Source organism: Aythya ferina (genome assembly GCF_964211825.1).
Source record: "Aythya ferina genome assembly, chromosome: 2".
In the NCBI taxonomy this organism is placed as follows: domain Eukaryota; kingdom Metazoa; phylum Chordata; class Aves; order Anseriformes; family Anatidae; genus Aythya; species Aythya ferina.
The window spans coordinates 16,338,716-16,358,407 of record NC_140297.1 but is presented as its reverse complement, the minus strand read 5'-3'; the positions used below and the strand labels follow the sequence as shown (position 1 = coordinate 16,358,407).

The 19,692-nt window shown below is 45.2% G+C and overlaps 1 protein-coding gene across 5 annotated transcripts in view; it reads left to right on the top strand.

The window, feature by feature from the left end:
* Positions 1–5,017: 5,017 nt before the first annotated feature.
* Positions 5,018–19,692, top strand: part of SVIL (supervillin) — a 135,819-nt gene continuing 121,144 nt past the window's right edge. For 2 of the 5 annotated variants that reach the window (XM_084512046.1, XM_084512041.1), the window contains exon 1: positions 5,018–5,136. The gene's annotated coding sequence lies outside the window, so the exon portion shown is untranslated. Of the gene's footprint in view, positions 5,137–5,229; positions 5,249–6,071; positions 6,093–13,203; positions 13,332–19,692 lie in introns of those variants that run through there. The other 3 variants (XM_084512042.1, XM_084512043.1, XM_084512044.1) reach the window with 3 other exon arrangements.

Sequence of the window (19,692 nt, the reverse complement as noted above, 5' to 3'; positions counted from 1 at the left end):
CCTTACACCAGAGCCCCAGACTGCTAAGTCATCTCCTTAAGACCTGTGAGACATATATTTATAGAGGAAAGTATAAAAGCATGCAGAGTAATAACCCGAAGTGTTAAATAAATGTCAAATAAAAAGTTAAATAAAGTTAAATAAATTTAAAAAAAAAAAAAAAGAAAGAAAAAAAAAGCTTTAAATAACACAGAACTCCAATTCCACATATTGTTCCTGAGCAGAAAAACCTGATACCATTGTGATCAGGGAGAATGGGCTGGACAGCCTGGGCTAACCCACTTCAATCTGTGCAGTTCCCGGGGACTTAGCTGGAAGAAGTGCACACTCCCCAGCCACCTGAGGACTGAATGTGCTCTGCAGTGGCCGTCCCTTTTTCACTCGTCTTTCTCCTTCACAACTGGAGTCACACACTCCACGCTGTGAGTGAGAAGTTCCCGAGCTGTTGGGTGAACGTGGTAAAGCGGTCACCTGAAGATGACATGTTCTGGGCCACTAACCCCATTCATTCCTCCAGGATTCCTTTTCCTTCAGATACCGTCTAGTGTTACTGCACTCGGTATTGATTGCCAGGACACTCGACTTTTGGTTGTTGTTTGATAAGAGCAACTCACTAGAATGCTCCCCCTGAGAAAATCCATTTATATATACGTATCTGTGTACCTCTGCACATGTAGTCAATACGTCCTGAAACCCTACATAAGGGAACCCCACAATATGCTGGTTAGGTGCAGCACAAACGTAACTGCTCTTGCTTCATTAAACATTCACTCATAACTTGCAATTCAATTCCATCACCTGAAATAAAATACTCGAGACAACTGTAAACTAAATGTCAGGCCTCCTTCTTGTCAGAGAAGATGCCTTTTCCATTCAGCAGAATTAATCAACTTATCTTACTTGAAAAATATTTTTTTTCTGGAAAACTCCCAGCGAGTTAGCTTTTTAAAGCTGTCTCACAACAATTCAATAGAAAATAATATGGGGTGATTCAGATGGAAAGGATCGAACAGTGGGATATAAATCTTGATGTAAGGCTGCAGATGTTTTAAATACTAAGACTTTTAACCCTGATTTTCATCCATGTTATACCAATGATATGAACTAACAGAATCAGACTCGCAGTAAAGAACAAAAAGTCTATTTCTATTCGGTGCATGAATTTGAAAATAAATCATATGCTACGGCATAGTTTTCTTCGAACATCTTTTTCCAAAGCCAATGGCTTCATGGTAACGTAATTTAGGTGATGAGCACGCTTGGATAGATGCCACGTGGGCCACAAACTATCCGCTCCACCGAAAGAAACTGCTGCCCCAACCTATCCCAGCTTCCTTTGCACCCACCGTTTTCATTTTTTCCAGTGCAGTAATTGCAATAGCACTGACATGATTCAGGACTTGCTCCAAAATTCTCTGTAGCTCCTTTCAGAAAATATATAGGGGTTATACACTGAAAGTATCTCCTGACAAGCAGGAGATCTTTTCGGGATTATATTGCCCTTCCCTCTCCCCACCTGCCCTTTCCCTTCCCTTTATTTTCTGTTGCTTATGAGACGGATGGTTATTATCAGTTTATTATTACTGTTTTTCGACAGACTTTCTCAAATGTCAAGTGAATCTGATCTGGAGTTCAGGCCCATAATTACACTGGACTGACTCCAGGAACTCGTAAATAAATCGGTGGTTGCTGCAATGGCTGCCAGAGCTCTGTCATTCTGCTCTTCCGAGGGTGGACAGAGGCTTTGGCTGTTTTCTAAAATTCTACACTTGCCCTTGAGTTTTTCACACCTTCTTTTAAAAGACCCTAGGCTTCCTCACTCCAGTTTGGCATGGCCTTAGGCAGGAAGAGAAAGCTACTAGCCTGCCACATTGTTGAATGCATTCATTTAGAAAAGCAGTTGAAATGCAGATTGTTACTTTTTTTTTTCTCTGCTTTCTCCACATGTGGAAACCTTGCAGGAATAGACATATTTCTGCCTCTCCCCTCTGGCCTCTTTGCTGACATTAATAGTTTATGCTGGGCTCTACACTGAGGCACATCTTTGTCGTAGTACATTGACTGTGTTGAGCTACAGAGGTCAGTCCCACAGCTTGGCAAGAAAGACCCTTAAGCGTAGAGATGCCTGGATTTGAGTTCATGGACTTAAAAGAAGCAGCGGGCACAACATTCATTCACAGATCTGGCTTACTGAAGTCTGGGAAGTTGACTAGTAAAGCTAAGAGTTGTTTTCGAGCCTGTTTCTAATCATATCGATCCATATGGAGCACGGCATCTGGTTACAGATGGAATCTCCACCCAGTGTAGGGTAGAACTTAAAACAATGCTACAGATGTCATCTTCTGATAGACCCCAACACTTTTTCGCCCCAAAAAACTTCAAATAAACTACTTCAGCACATGATGAGAGCTGATTTGGGGCAGGAAACTGTTCAGAAACTGGTTCCTTTGCATTGACCTCATCTGCTGTTAGAACTAGCCCTGTATCAGCCATTGAATGGCGCAGATGTCAGTGCACATCACAGCTTGCTTTATCTACAGTGGGTCTGTACCAGGAGCTACAATAACTCCTGAAATCAGAGCTAATCCTGAGTGCAGACAAGACCTCAGACTACCAACCACTTCCAAATGTTTTTAAGATGTGAATACTTCTATGCTGCCAGTGTGACTGAGATGACCAATTCTTTTCACAAGGCTCACTCAAAGGCAAGCAGACAATAACAGTATTTCGTCAGTGACAACTTTGTTTGTGGTCACACCAATCACATAAAGGTAAAAGTTGCCCAACTCCTTTAAAATAGATTGAGTCACTGTATCTTCTGCAGGGTACTTTTCAAAACAAAGCACGGAGTGAAATACACTGAATTCTTTGCAAAAGAATGTCATTTCTTCCCTATATCAACCCCCCAGGCAGCCCCATTGTTTAAATAAGCATTTGCTTGTGCCCCAAAGTACAGATGTTTTTGACTCCCATCATAAATCAAAAGTGCTTGTGTCTAACATTAAAAAAATAGGGAAAATCATCTTTTAAACTGACATGGATTAAGACGCTTGGTCTGACCCAAATTACGTTTCTTTAATAAACTTAATTCTTTCCTGGTTCTGCTGGGAACAAAAGATTCCACTATATCATTGTGCCTCCCTCTCCTCCCCTGGAATTCCAATCAATCTTTTACTCCTTTTTAAATGTAAATTTTAAATAATCATGTATCTGGATCATGGATTAAGTCTGCAGGAGAAAAACCTCTGGCAGAGGATGGCAGGGACTGTGCCTAAAGCTAAATCCAGACAAATCAGATCTGAACTGGGGTAAAAATGGAGCTCTTGGTAAATGGATTGCAGGTTTTTGGTTGTGAAAGCTCCATCAAGAAACCATTCAGATATTTGAAAATAAATAAGGACAGTGTTGTGTCACTCACAACAAAAGCAAACTTAATATTTAATTACTTTTTTTTTTTTTTTTTTTTTTTTTCCCACTCAGACAATCCTCTCAGGCCTGTTTTACAGGGCATTTTTAACAGGATCAAAATTCCATCTCTAAACCTTGATGACTTTAGTGAGAAGCTGCTGCCTGTTTTTATCCTTAGGGAAAGCGAAGGCCTTTCATAGTTTCAAATAGGACGACATGACTTGTGTTGAAAGGCAGCAGGATAAGTTATACTTTTAAGGTCACTTTTCAGTCCAGGATTTGGAGCCTTACTACGGTTTTGGTCTGCCCTCCTTTCTGTGCTAGCCTTCCTTCTCCTCTCCCTCACCCAGACTGGAATGACACGTCTACGCTTTCTATTTGATGTGGGTTTCATGTATCTGCTGCACAAAATAATTCATAACCGCTAGGCAAAAGGCATGTGCCCGCACCACATCGTTATCCTGCAATTAAGAAAATCCTCCCTGCCGCAGAGCTATAAAGCCCGGCAGTGTTTCGAGCTAAGCCCTCAGTATGCAGTTCAGATCTCCTCCAAGGGCGCAGAGCTGCTGGAGTGCTGCAGATATTTTGTAGCGTGCCTCGTGAGACACACTTGGGGTGTTGATGTGAACTTTCTTTGGTTTGCCTCACTTCAGTGTGTTTCCACACCTGGAGATTTCCCTTCTTCTTCTCTGCACAGGCTTCGTGAGGATGAGGAGAAGTCAGCTCTGCTCGTGTGTATGCAACTGACAGGAGAGAAGGAGCTACTCTGCCTCATCCCACGTGCTCTCTGCCTGGGCTCCTAGATTTAAGATACCCTACAAACGAATCCCCTTTTGGTAATTTGTTTTGTGGTCATGTTTTAGGTTGCTCTATAAGTTGGGTTGCTTTACAAGACCTGAACGAGCGAAGCAGGACTCATCCTCCACGTAACACACTTAGGGAACTGTTTGCCTAAACTCAAAGATTAGAGAGAGTGGAGGATTAAAATAAAAAGAATGACACTAAAAGGGAACTAAGGATGATACTGAATTGGTACTGGGGACGATGGCTGCTGGGCTGCTTAGCCTCAGAGAACTCGGGTGCTCTGCTCACCCTTTACTGCATGGACGAACACCTTTGATGCACTACTTAGATGAGGTCTACAACATTGTAGATGTTTCCTCCACCTTCCTAACCATGCCTTATTTTGAACCAGCACAGCCAGGCAGGAAAATGGGCTGAATTCCCCTCAGGAGGGGCGATGACCTCCTGCACCCCCAGCTCCCGGCCCCACAGGGGTCCCAGCAGCAGGGTGGGCACGGGGCTGTCTGAGGCGCCCCTTTGTGGGGCTCCTGGGGGGCTCCACCCCCGCACACCCCACAGGGGCACCCTGTACCGCCACTTGCACACCCACAGGGGCTGCGTGTGCACGAACGAGACATGAGGGGAACGTGAGGGGGGGGATGGCTCTGAGGGGCGCGGCCCCTTTAAGGAGCGGGGCAGCGCCTCCAGGAGGCGCGCGGAAGCGGGAGCGAGCCGGGCGGGGGGCGCGCAGGGGAGGGGGGCGTGGCCAAGGCGAGGAGGGGGCGTGGCTTAACTCAGCGTTGGCCACGCCCCCTCCCCGCCTGGCCCCGTCCCGCGTGGGGAGGGGGGGGAGGAGGAGGAGGAGGAGAAGGGGGAGGAAGGGGAGGAGGAGGAGGAGGCGCGGACACCGGAGGCAGCGGCTGCCCCCGAGCCGTGGGCTGCGAGGTGAGTGGCAGCGGGGGCGGGCAGCAGCGGGGGGAGCCCCCCGGAGCCCCCCGGAGCCCCCCGGGGCTGTGCCCCAGCTGCAGCGGGACCCCCGCCGGGGGTGCTTTATGGGGTACGGGAGCTGTGCATGGGGGAACGGGCAGGCAGCAGCGGTGGGTGGGGTGCTGCAGGGTGCTGTAGGGTGCTGCAGGGTGCTGTGGGGTGCTGCAGGGTGCCCCGCTTGCTAGAGGTGCCCCCGCACGTGGCTCAGGGGCAGGGCGTTGCGGGGGGAGGTGGAAGGGGTCCCGCAAAGGGGGGGGGGGTGTGAGTGGGAAGCGCGAGTTGGCCGCTCGGTTTTGGGGGTTTTTAGGTCTTCGGCAGCTGGTGGTGGTGGCGCTGAGCGCTCCGGGCTCAGGTGGCATCTCCTGACCCAGGGGTAGCGCGCTGCTGGTGGGCACGGCTGTCCCATAGCCTACGGAAAGTGTTCCCGGGGGTTATTTTTATCGCAGGTTTCTTTAGGGGCGAACCAAACTCGATCGTACTGGGAAATGTTCTCAGCCTGCAGTTATCTCAATCTCGTGCGTTCAGAATGAAAACAAAAGCGGCTGTGGAGGGGAAGCCTCCCTTGACAGGCTCACGCAGCCGGTGGGGTTGGTGACAGCAGCTTCGGGGTTACCTCCAGCTGAGGAGCTGCCGTCCTCAGGCTGGGTGCAAACAGAGGTCCCAGGGGTCCCACAGCCTCTGCCTGGAAGCGTGGTCCACGCTTTCCCCTCTGTTCGCAGAGAAGCGGTCCTGCTGTGCACCACGCCTCCGAGAGACCGAGGGGCCCGTGGCGGAGCCGGGAGGAAGGGGCAGTGGGTTCAGCTCAGCTCCTGCAGCGCAGCCCTGACAGCTGCTCCTGCGGCCAGGAATTCTCCGCCGGTCTGGCATGCAGCTTTCCTGCCCCTCTTGGGGCTCCAGAGCCTCTTGAGGCCTCGGTAAGACGGTGTTGGCTTGGCCCTTCTGTGCATCCGCTGTAGGTAACGGCATGGGGTGCACCAGAGTAGTTTGCTCTGTTTCAGTTCTTTGTTTATCTGCCCGGAGACTTTGTCGGATATTATTGTATCAATGAACTGAGATGCATTTAGTTGTATTCTGTACTGTCCCGATGGGAAGTGTGTTTCAGCTTTCGCTTTAAATGAGGCAGATAAGAGTTAAAAAGCTGCATCTTAGTGTGGATGTGCGTGCCTGTCAGTTTATCCGGCCGTGATATCATTGTTATCCTCACTGATGGAGGCAGGACCGAAGTGTCTGTTCCGCACCAAAACTTTTGAAATTACTACAGGGGAATCATGTGCCTTCGAGCAGTGAGGTTCTGAGCAAAATTCCTGTCTGCACATGATTGCTAGCTTCTGCTAGGTGCAGCCGGAGTGTATTCCGCTGGGGGAATCGTTTCTCACTCTTTGTTTCTGTTGAAAACGTATAGTTTGTAACCGCACTGCTCAGTTCTGTGTGGATGCAAACCATGCTGACTCATATTCTGAACTGTTTCAGCCTTGCTCCATGTAAACACAAGCACACTTCTAAAATATTTAATTTGTAATGTCTTCAGTGGAGAGCTATCCCACAGCTCCTGGCAAAATTCCCAGAAGCAGCAGATTCTGGGGTACTGGGAGTTTCAAAGGCCACTGGTGCCTGGTGGGATAACTGTCTGAACTGGTCGAGTGTAGTTTATCCTGGCACTGGGACAGTTCAAACTGAACAGGTATTTAATCTTGCTGAAAGCAAGTCTGCTTTGAACAATACTTGGTATGTGTATAAGCCATTTAGAGCCTGTTGGGACACGGCTGTCAGGAGATCTACATGGTAGGGAAATCTTTGTTATGGCAAGTAAACTTTGGTGTGGATGTACTTCCTAATAATTTTTAAATAATGCCTTTGTGTAGTCGTATTAAATGATTTGTTTGCCTACTTCCTCCATAGTAAAGAACAACAGTAATTGCTTTGTGAAAGAGCTGAATGTGTAAAATGCTTGTTAAAGAGAACTTTTTGAAAGATGGAAACTCGCACCTCTGCTGATAGACATAAGCACACCCCAATAGATCTTTCAATGGAAATAAACTGCAGTATATGACTTGACTACAAAGAAGGGGAGCGGTGGTAGCAAAGAATGCTTTCCAAGTACACTTATTTTGTCTGTACCTGGTAAGTACAGCACTGGAATTTTAAGATAAATACCTTCTCTTTTAAAGCAGCAAGTAGTTTACAGGAGAATAACTGACAAAAAAGCTTAGAGACTGGAGCGGTATTGTGTTTTTTCCCTGGATTGTGATCTGTCTTGGTTGAAAGAGTAATCCCTAATGGTAAGCATGGAGAGTAAGTTGGGAGAGGTTCAGTGCAATTTATGGATGGTCCGGATCATTTATGTATCACTTGCTCATGCTGGTTGACTCAGTGCATTACTTGTAACTGTTAAAAATCAGCTGTTTGCCAAACTGTGCTAAGCTTCACAGATGTCTTAACTCATTCCAATATCCTGTTCTTGCTTTCATTTTTACTTTTTTATTTTCAGAACAAGACTTCAGAGACACTGGAGTAGTGGGGTGGGCTCAAAGCTGGACGAGTCTGGATAGCAAACCTGGCTCAAAACTGGAGAAAAAGATGGTGCTCTAGAGCTCATTCTGAGGTCCTAGAACCATGGAATAGTTTGGGTTGGAAGGGACCTTAAAGCCCATCCAGTTCTGACCCCAATGCCATGGACAGGTATGCCACCCCCTAGACGAGGTTGCTCAAAGCTCCATCCAGCCTGGCCTGGAACAACTCCAGGGATGGGGAATTTGCAGCTTTTCTGGGCAACCTGTGCCAGTGCCTTAGCACCAATAAAGAATTTCTTCCTAATACCTAATCTAAATCTACTCTCTTTCAGTTTAAAACCTTTCCCTGACAAAGAGCCCCTCCCCAGCTTTCCTGTAGGCCCTCTTTATGCTGTTATAAGGTCTCCCTGGGGCCTTCTCTTCTCCAGGCTGAACATCCCCAACTACCTGAGCCTGTCTTCATAGGAGAGGTGCTCCAGCCCCTAAATCATCTTCGTGACCCTCATCTGGGCTTGCTGCAATATGTTCATGGCCTTCTTACAGCCCCGGAGCTGAAGGCAAGGCTCTAGGTGGGGTCTCACAAGAGCAGAGCCCCTTCCTCCCCTGCTGGCCACGCAGCTTTTGATGCAGCCCAGGACACGGGTGGCTTTCTGGGCTGTGGGCACACATTGCCACTCATGCTGAGCTTCTTGTCAACTAACACTCCCAGGTCCTTCTCAGGGCTGCTCTCAATCCATTCTCCAGCCAGCCTGTGTTTATGCTTGGGATTGCCCTGGCCCAGGTGCAGCACCTTGCTCTTGGCCTTGCTGAACCCCATGAGGATTGCCCAGGCCCACCTCTCAGGCTTGTCCAGGTCCCTCAGGATGGCATCCCTCCCCTCCAGTGTGTCAGCTGCTCCACACAGCTTGGTGTCATCGGCAAACTTGCTGAAGGTGCACTCGGTCTCATTGTCCATGACTGACAACAATGTCAGTCCCTTGGAGACAGGAGACATCACTCCCTCTTCCACAGCGTGGCAGTACTAGCAGCTGTGCGGCTAGCACCAAGTGCAGCTGGAAGAGCAAATCTGTCTTTTTACCCCTACAAATGTTACGGTGTGAGGGTAGCACGCCTGTTACTGCTTTTCCTCCAGGAAGGGCACCATGCTGTAGCACGACAGTATTTTGGTACCAGAAATATCTTCTCTGGAACTGTGATTCAAGGCTCTACTCTATTTCCCTTCCTTATTGAGCACATGGGTCCTATTTATATGAGGAAATTCTTAGAAATTTGGCTTAATTCACAGAAGGATTGCACTAGAAATTCTGAAACTGAAATATATGGATGTGGCATTTTTTTTTTGGTAAGTGTGCAGAGACACACACTTGCCACTGACAGAGTGGCAATTAAAAGAGTCTTACAACCCCTATTTCCAAATCCTTTCTGTGTTGGCTATTAGTAGCACTTTTCTTTATAAAAGGGAAGGAGGTTAAAAATTGTGCTTGCATCTGTTTTTGTTGCTATGACAGCTGTCTTGGTCCAGTTTTAACTGTCATACTCTGGATAGCTCTTAACTGGGATTTTAACCTTAATAGTTATGTGCAGAGGAAGTCAAAGAGGAAACCTTTCAATGCTGTCTCCTTTGCTCACTCAAAAAAATGTTCCCTTTGAGTTGTACTGTTTTTAATCAAGATGTAATGGAATGTCTCAATCCGCTGCTAACTGTTTTGGTGCCTAGCATAATTACAAGTGCTACAGTTACGGTATAAAATAGTAGCCAGTTTGTTAGCACTAGTTAATCATGGCTTGGCTTGAGCAAGAAAGATGTTGCCACTGATACTTTGCTTCTGAGACTTGAAAACTGGGAAGATCACTTGAACTGAGGTGATGCAATTTTTGTGCAAGGTCACGTACAAAATCACGTACTCGGATGGCAGTTGTGAAACCAGGCAGCACTCCTTGCAACACGTTATCAGGCATTGCACAGCCAGCAGTAAACAAGGTGCAGGCAGGGGGATGTGTTGTCTTCAGGTACCAACTTACTTCAACACTAATGTGCAAAACCAGTGCAAAAAAGCCATGAAATAGCCCATGTTTATTTAAACTTCTCTCAAGTGAATAGCTAACTTTAGCAGTCAGCGCCTGTACTAAGAGTTTGTATGTTGCTGTCTTCCTGGCACTAGCTGGAAAATCCTGTAATGGGAGAAACTTTTAAAGGTTAGATGGCAGCCTGTTAGTCTGAATAAAGCATTTTTGGTAACTGTTGGTGGTAAAGCGGCAGAAGTTTGGAAAGCTCTACAACCCTAATCCAGACCTGTTTTAAAGGGCAATTTCTAATACAGAATACCATACCGTTTAGGCCAGTTGGAGGGCCAGCTGTCTATTTTGGAAACCAAGCTGCTGCTTTTTAAGATGAAAGCCATATTTTTGTGAATATGAACTCTTTTGTATCTGCTGGCTGTGCCTCGTCTGAAGGAAGGAGCAGCTGTGGTGCATTCGCCAGACCTGCATTTGGCTGTTGCTGCCATTGTGTTGTGTGTAAACATGTACCATTATTTTGGATCACATAGCAGCCTGTTCAAAAGGGTCTCGCATTCCCCAGCTGTTCCGCAACTTTTCCATCTCTGAGCTTGCCAGCTGCTTAGCACAGGCAACTGTAGCTGCATTTGCTTTTCTGGTGTTAAGTATTAGTGGAGATAAAATTGACTTCTTGCATGCTAGGTGCCGTGAGCCCCTTCACTACATCTAAGGACTTAAAGCAGAAGTAGACTGTTCTTGCTACACCAGGGTTGTCATGAGATGTTTTCTTTGCCACTGGTTGCATTGATTGCTTACAAGTCTTTTCCTATAGACTTGGCACCAATACGAAATAAGGCAGTATTTACCTAGAGATGTAGATCCCATGTCTGTGGTAGTAACTAATCTAAAAGAAGCAGGGCATGAAAAGGCTCCCCTTACAGCTATGTCAACAGCTCTTTTGTTTCCCCACTTCTCTGAACAATGTTCAGTTTACCGAGGCATCTTGTGATCTGCTGTCAGCCAAGGCTTTCACTTACCTATTCTTGAAACGAGTTTTGTTTCAGTGGCAGCACTGCTGGGATCAGATGTCAGGAGGGAGCAGGCTCTGAAACGCCTGGTACCTGCGGGTGAGGGACCCTCATCTGTGTCCTGCCTGCTGGATCTTTCCACCCAGCCTGCTGCTCCTGTGGTGTAAGGGATGGGAAACCTCCAGGGAAGCTGTTTGTGCTCTTTTCTCCACCTGTGAGTCTGTGACTACATCCCTGGAGGTGGAGAAGCCAAAAGGCAGACTATGCTCATGGGGTGAACCTCAGCAAGTTTTGAACAGAGTAAGTTCAGGCACCCTTGGAGAAGGGAGAAAATACATTTAATGCCCAAAGTTGTTGTTCTAACCACTTAACCTGTTTTACAATGTCAGTTTGAAACTTTGGCTAAGAAAGCGTGTATCCGTGGTTGCTGCAAGAGAGCGTTAAGGTGTAATAAAGCAAACTTCTCAGAAGCTAGAGATGGTTTCATTAGCTAGTATTTCATACCCCCCTGCAAAGGCATAAATCAAGTATTTTACTGAAAGCATACTGAATGCAGTTTGTAGTTTAAGAATATAAATTTGATTTTTCCTGGCTGTGAATCGTGGAATGGTGAAGGGAGTGACTTATGCGCTCTTACTGTGGGTAGCAGAAAAGGCTGCCTGTGCCCCAGGTTCTCAGTTACCTGTTTTAACTATTCTGAATACCGTATTATTCAGCGAGGACATTTTGAGGTGCCTGTAGATAAATTTCTTTTTCTTCCTAGCCATTTTTTCTTTTTCCAGGCCTGTTCTGTCCTAGATGGTCATACCTTTTGTGTTCATGTTAACATGATTGAAGTAATATTCGTGTTTAATAGGAGGATGACTCTGGCTTAATAATAAAGCATTGCCATGTAAAAACAAAACAAACAAAAATAAACATAAAAAGAAGTCTCATGGTTTGTATTTCCAAATTGCTGAGATTTTGAACTTTGCCGTTCAAATGCTAGTGTCTTACAAGAAGTTAAAATACTGCCTGTCTTTGGCAAAATGCTTGCTCTTATCTTCTGGAAAATCACTCTTTCAGGCTCTGTGTTGGAATACTAAGCCAGTATTTGTCTGAAATCGTAGCAGAAGTACAGACCAATAGCTTGAAATGATCATATTAGATACATAGTTATGTTAGCTGAGCAGAGTCATTACATTGACCCTAACTTAAAATGTGTAGTTACTACAGGAAAATATGTAGAAATGAATGCATGTTCTGGGTACAGTAACCATATAGAAATGGCTCTTCAGAAAACAGGTAATGAGTTCTCATCTAGAAAAGTAGACTTTGAAGTGTTCCAAAAATGTTCATGTTTTGAAAACAGAGAAAAATAAGTTTGATACTGAGGGCAAGGAAGGATGAGTGGGCAATGGATGAGAGCAGATGAATGGGGTCAGGGAATGCATCTTATTTTTTTTTTAAAGTGCTTTTGATTAATTCATAAACCTCTTTGGAGTGAGTACAGGGAATGGACATGGAGGAGTGGAACTTGAGAAGGGTAAGAGGGTGCTGGTTTGTCCTCAGTTGAGCAGAGAAAGAAGAGAATATCTGATTGATAAGAGGTATTAAATTATTAACGGCTCTAAGAGAAACAATTATTTATTTTTCTTGGAAGGAGGTGGGAAGCCAAGTGATGAGACTTCCAATGGCACTAACTTGCTAGATGTGTTCAAGGGAATGGGGCAAAAAGAAGGCATTACTCCCTCACCCACCTCTGAAAATTGTTCTTAACTATAAAAATTGGTGGAAGTTCTGGAGACACATTTAAAAAAAAAAAAAAAAAAAAAGAGCATTGCTGAAAGCATGTTGTTGTCTCTCTTAATTTCCTTTTAAATGAAAGGTTCAGCCAGTGTTCTTAAATTGGCTTAAATTTGCTCCATCCCCTAAAGGGGAAAATATTTATTTTAAAGTTTCCTCTACATTTAAGTTGGCTCCCCAGCCGGTTTAAAGACATGTCTGTCCATGCAGTGCCTTCCAACTCCAGGAAAGCTGGCAACTGTAAGGCTTAGCAGAGGAGGAGACCTTGTGGACTGCACAGGAGAGCAGCATTTCCAGCAGCCCGGAAATCGCTGTTCTGAAAATGTAACTTGAGTTCATCCCTTCAACCTTTGCTTCCTTTTGCTGTTGTTAATAATTTCCTTTGCACAGCTAGTGGTAAGCGCAGCTTCGCCTGCCTCACTCCGCTGCTTCTTCCATTGCTCTCTGAAACTAAAAACAATACAGCATGTATTAATTTAAGATTAGCAACAGACCAGTGGCAGGTAGAGCTGCTTCCCCAGGCCTCAGGGTGGTGTTTGCTGGGAGCTGTCATCTCCAACTTCAGCAATTTGTTTCTCTCCAGGCAGGTTATTGCAGCTCTTACCGTGGTTTGATGTGCGCAGTGGCGAGCTTGGGTGCCTGTTATCTCACAGCTCGTGTGGTTCCTGAGCCTGCCCCATAATAGCTGAGCAGCCCTGGGTAAGGCACCACAGATCCAGTTACACACAACCATCTCCATCACTGAAAGATTCAGGAGTTTGGAAGTTTTTTAAAAGCGAAAGCTGCACTAATGAACAACATTGCCAAAAGAAAAGAGAATATATCTCCTGAGGTAACAGCTATCAGTAAGGATCTGGTGTAATTCTCTCATCTTTTTAGGGTTTCCTGTTACAGCTTTTCATGTTCTAGATGCTTTGCATTGTTTGTGAGCCTCTTGTGAGACTGTTCTCTCCTTTGTAATTGGCATTGGGGTGTTACATGCAAAAAAAGTAGCTGCTGCTGCTTCTGCCACCTCACTCCAGAAGGCTACTTAATTTATGTACTTCTGATTAGATTACACTGTTGGCTTTAGGCTTAAATTACATTAGGGTATTCTGTCATTTGTGGCTTAAAGTATGTACTGTGACAAATAGTACTTCAAAGGGGTTTGTATGAAGCCTGATCCTTGCAAAGCTCATGGAGTGAAGATTCCCCACAACTCTGTAAACACCCCAGCCGTGGCGTTGCATTCGAGCTCAGGTCCTGCTCGCCCCGTGCACCTCTCCTCAGACCTGGGGGAACCCCAGCACAGGCTTAAGTACAGAATATGTTATCTGTCCTCTTCCTGTCATGTGGTAGAGTGCCCAGAGTTGATAGACAAGGGGTTTGGTTATTCTTCATTACACTTGTTTATCCAGTCTCCATAATATTTGGTGCTTGTTTGCCTTTGCAACTCGCATGCAATTGCCTATTCTGTATTGTTTTTGTGGGTTGGCAGTAAAGTTGTTCTGGCTTCCCACTCCAAGCAAAAGCCTGGAGTATGGAAAGTTGTTTATATGGATTCCTGGTATGGAATGCAAGCCTAATTCATCCAGGTTGAAATAAAATTGCTGTGAATAAAATTAACTTTGAATTTAAATGACATTGAACCCAGATAAACAACTTGCTAGGGCTGGCGCTAATAAAAGCTAACTGTAGCATAACTAACTGCTGCTAGGTATGCCTTGCACGTTCTTAAAACCTGCAGTTTGAGGGTGATGCTTGGACATTACTTCTGCAATTAAACTTAATGTCTGAAATGCAAAATGCATTGTGTCCTGCTGGGATGTTCAGGCACAGGCAACTTGAGAGGATCTGTGTGGGCAGGGAGGTGGCAGGTGAAACCTTACAGGTGAGTTGTACATTGCCATTCGCTAGTTTGGGAACTCAATTTGTGTTCCAACAACAAGCTGGGATTTTGTTTCATGTGTCCTACTGTTGGAAACTCAGCCTAGTAGCCTTTTAAAAGAAATCTTTCAGGCAGAGCTGGATGTGCTCTTTCTGGGCTGCCAGGAGGTGTCTGCTGGGAACGAGGTGCTGAAACCAAAAGGCAAGTAGGTGTATGTGGCATAAGGGAGCTCTGCATCCGAGTGCTTTCCTGCTGAACCTCAGCCTGGCCAAAAAATCTCTCCAAATGCAATGTAGAGAAGCAACACCTTAAATACTGTCTTCAGGAATTGTGATTTCGTGTGGAATTTGTGGAGCAACATAATGTGTGCTGCCATGGTGTAAAAGTAGACTGTATCCTTCCACTAAAACAAATGCTACCAAATTAAATCTCCTTTATGCAACAACTGACATGAGCACTTATAATTGTGCTGGTCTGCTGAAACAAAGCAAGTAATCTTGGTGTTACAGAAGCTGGTTGCTCAAGGAAGCCCCCAAGAAAACTTTTTCCATGAACAAGCTGGTATGAATTGGCATTCTTCCATGTGCAGGAAACCACAAGTTCTTATTGTGGAAAACTTCTAGCCCTTGTAAAACAGGCATTAGTTCTGTGTAGGAAAGCTGTGCAGAATGTTCTGGTGTTCTGGGTACGGAGCTGCTGTGAGAAACTCTACTGTTTTGATAAACACAAGATCACTTGCTCAGATGTTTGCAGTCTCGTGTTCACTGGGCGCGTTGCTGTGGCTTGGATGCCTGTCAAATACCTACAAGCTCGAGACCATCTTTATTGCTCAATTATTTGTACCCCCTGAAGTCTCTAAAGACGACGGTTGTGGCAAGCGAACGTGTCTTAAATGGAGCATTGTGTTTGAGGTGCTTTGTTAGGGTTTCTGAGACTGGCGTACGTGGAAATTGCCCGTTGTGGTTGGGTGGCTTCTGGGTCAGGGCGGCGCAGGGAGCACACATGGATGCATGCACGCGTGTGCTCACACACACACGCTTACATGTGCTTGTGCACACTCTTTGGCAACACTTGGCCAACGTGAGTGTGCAATATCTACAGGGCATCAGTGAGGGATGTGTGTACTGCAGGCTGGGAGCTTCAAATTCTGGTGGCTTGAAAAATTATGTGCTCGGTCAGTTCCCTGAAAATATCCTGAGCTTCCCTCTTCTTCTTTATGCTTTCTACTGATTAATTCTGGGTGTTCAGTGCTGTTTATCTCATCCTGAAGTATGACCTGATCTTCTCAATATCCTCATTTTTTTTCTTTTTTTTTTTTCTGTTTTAATCCTTATTCTGGATTTCCAATGACCATTTTTTCAGACCTCATCTAATTTAAACCTCTCTTTGTTACCTAAGAACTGGACCCTAATTTTGTTCCTTTTTGTTCCATTGTCAAAAGTATAACTCAAATTACACAGCCCATTCTTATTTTTTTTTCTTTTTAATGAAAGAACAATGGATGTGGGTGTCGCAAATTGCTCAAGCTAGTGGTGATAAAAACGATTTTTTGCTTTGCAGAGCAGGCTACTTGTTGGAAACTGATTTATCACATCATCTTCATTAATGTTTTATACTTTCTACTATTTTGGAGTGTTAGCTGGGCTGTCAAGTACTGGAACGCTACTGCTGCTATTTAAGGCAGGACATCTGTCATGATGTGTCTAGAGTCTGATTTCTCCAAGCCAGAACAATTCTTGCCTTTATGCTCTACCTATGTAGCTGTTGCTCTTTCTACAGACTAAAAATACTGCAAATAAATAAAGCCACAAAGAGCTTGCACGGCTCTTGGAAAGGCTGTGATTTCGGAGAGCAGGAACTTGCCAGTAGCTGTGCCTTGTGCTGCCTGGACAATACCTTGGCAGAGTTTTTTAGCGTTCAGAATTTGCACAACTCGACCAAATTAACTTTCCCTTCTGGCCAGGCATAACTTTCTATGCTGGGAGGGTGTGCACAACATAAATTCACGCTGTGCTCTCTCTCATGCTGCAAGCACAAGGGGCTCCGGGATGCGCCCCAGCAGCACCCTGCTGGTGTGCCCCCCTCTCCTGCTTCTGGAAGTCACGGCCTGCATGCCAGCTGCCTCGGGCTTTGGGACTCTTCCTTCCCTCAGTGCTGGCTGCCCTCTCAGTCGTGGTTTGCGTCCCGGCAGCTGCTCGGTTTGCACACTTTCATCGTAAGTCCTGGCATTGCTGAATATTCCCTGCACAGGAGGGGTAGGTTACAATGTGGAGCCTCAGAGCTCGTTTCTGGAAGGGGCAGACTTCAAAGAGCAATCCAGAGAGGCGATTTCCCTTCCCCATTGAAACCTTACTCTGAAAACTCTGTTTCAGAGGCGATTTTAATGAGCTCTGAAACCCACATCACAGTTCTGAGGCCAGCTCTTTATGTGTGCGTGTGGCTTTGCCATAATACTGCTTGGGGGATGAGCTTCCACGAGCCGAACAGCTCTGCTCCTCCCGTTCACATCCTTCCTGCCTGCTCCCAGCAGCATGCCTCTGCTGCTCCTCCTGGCTTTGCTCTGCTCTTTGTGCCTTTGCAAGCTGCCACATCTCCCTTTCTGGTGTCAATGTTCTGCTGTGCCAAGGAAGCCCCCGGAGCTCTGGCAGGGAACGGGATCAGGTGCCACAGGCATCAGCCTTGGTCTTCATGCTGGTGGTGCAAGGGGTGTGGAAATGTGCAAAATGCACGCTCTCCACAGTTTATCTCATCTAACTGTAGTGCAAATGTGAATTTTCCCATCACACCTTTGCTGTGATTTGACAAATTAAAATCTTTCTAACTGATCTCTGAAATAGTATTTATTTGATGCTTAAAATGCTGGAATTGGATTTGTTTTTTTTCCGCTTTTTTTTTTTTTTTTTTGGTGGATCCTTCACCACAGACTACTTCTTGCAGTCCTTTGTTTAAAGGAAGCTTTATGCTTCATTCAGGGGAGATCGCAGCTGGGAGAGGCCAGAAGCTCTCCCAGTTGTGTTGTGTGGTTTGGCTCCGTTGGATCGTGGCTGCGCGTGGCTACCAGAACTGTTCTCGATGGGAAATGGCAGACCCTTTACTTGCTCGCCAGACTGTAAAGATGTTATGAGAACATTTTTTAAAGACAGCAGGAGTTGGGTTTTGGAGTTAGGATAGTCGTGGTGACAGTGTGTCTCTTCTGTACTTGGTGGAGTGAAGTAAGGGGGGGAAATGCTGGGTGAGGTGATTCAGACTCACTGTAGTTTATTCATTCTGCAGCTCTGTTCTACCTACAAGATCAGAGGTTTGGGGCAGCTTTGTTAAACTCGGGCCAAGTACTTTAAGGTTTACTAGAAAGCAATGTGTGCTGCTAACCTGCTGGCTTTGGCTTGTGATCATCCGCCAAGGCCCGCTTTTTCACCTAGTTTTGCAAATGGGGATTTGCTTTGGCACAGAGGAGCTGGGTGTCTTGTTTGAGCTACACAATGCAATCGCCTGGCTGGACACGCTCCTAGCAGTGGTTGGTGCCCAGCCTTTTCTGCAGCCGCCCCGCAGTGCCACCAGTGCATGGTCTTGTCTCCCAGGACATCATCTTCCAGACCACGATCTCCAGGTTAACGTGAGGCTTCGATTGGAAAGGACACCTGGGCTGGCTGCTGAAGGTGTTGCATTGCCCAAGTGTTGTAGAGGAGGCTGTGCTGTAGTGTCTATACGCTCTCCAGGGTAATTCAGGTATGCACTTTTGGCCAAAATAAAAAAGACACTATCTTCTTTCACATTTTAGCAAAACTTTTACTCTTTTTAGAACAAATTGAAGAATTTTGGTTTAAAAAAAAACCACACACATATATATGCATAAATATACTTGAATTTTCCCTGTTCTGGTAGTAGATACACTTCTGCTGTGCAGAGGGAAGACTGATGGTTGTGCTAAGCTCCAGATGCAGGAGGGTGTTCTGCATTACAGGTGGATAAAATCAATTTCAGAGCCATCTGGCAATGAGCGGAGCGCGACTGCTTGACTGCACTGAACATCACTTGGATAAACAAACCTCGATCACAGCTTTCATTTTGAATTGGTTATAGCACGAGCCTGAAAAGATTCTCATTACTTCTTTTTTACGTTATTATCTGGTGGTCTTATCTGAATTTGTGCGTAATTCTGGATTATTACGTAACTCGGCTCTGAGATTTAGGCTGAAAGTAAAGGCGATATCTTCATACCAAAGTCCGTGTTGTTCGGAGATGTTGCAGTGTTAATTGTTAACAGGAGTGCCCTTCCTGCTGAGCTGCGCTAGCTGTTCAGGTGCAGTTCCTGATGTCTCACAGTGCTGATGGATTTGACTTAATAGATGTGACGTGGAAGACCTTTATCCAAAAATCTGCTGCTAGAATTTACTTGGGATTGGATTATGCTTGCAAATGTTACTTGGCGTTTTCTCCAGATTTAATTACAGCATCTATTTGATTCATTCTACTTAAATTGTACGTCCTAATGGATGGAAGGGGAAGAAAGCAAGCTTTCTTTGATCTTTGAGCACAAGATCTGATATTATTTCATGGCAACCTTAGTACTGTGTTCTGTTTTTTGAATCCTTTTAATAGCTTCTTTATTGAGTGCTGTGGTTTCAGGTTATATATATTAAAAAAAATAATAATAAAAAGATTAGGTTCTAATTGCTGTTCAGATTAAGCATGCATTTTTTGTTGCACCTGATTCCCAAGAATCACTGTGATGTTCCAGTTGTTTTAGGCACTTGAGAGGCTTGCTTCATCTTGTCTATTGCCCTTGCTTCACTTTGCCTTATTTCTATTTCTTTCTTGTTTGGCACTATCCATCTCCAAGACTTCGGGGAGGGGTTTTCAATTACAGCTATGGCACTTGAGTTATAAGTAAGCCTCCAGCCTTGTTCTGCAATTGCTCAATGAAGAGAGCTGTCTCAGGTGTCACTGAGGGAGCTGGGATGCTTTGAGGAGCTGCAGAGCAGCAGACGATCACATCTCCGTAAGGGTTCTGCTCTCCAGCATGGTGTAATGCCACCGTCACTGACAGATCGAGAGTCTTTGCTTGGGTGAACAGAAGTGCAGTAGGATTTGTGGATCCACTGTGTCCCTAAATAAGTTATTTTGTTATTTTTTTAAATGTATTTTTCTTCTTAAATATAAATTCAATAATTTCACTAATGATTCTTACATGTAATTTCAGTAATTAGCGTGGAGTTTTTAGTCATTCTATCACAAGATGCTTAAATCCAGGAAAACAATCTGAACACTAAGGAAATGTCTTGGGATACATTGTCAAGAGATGATCTGAGTAGGCCAGGGCATGACC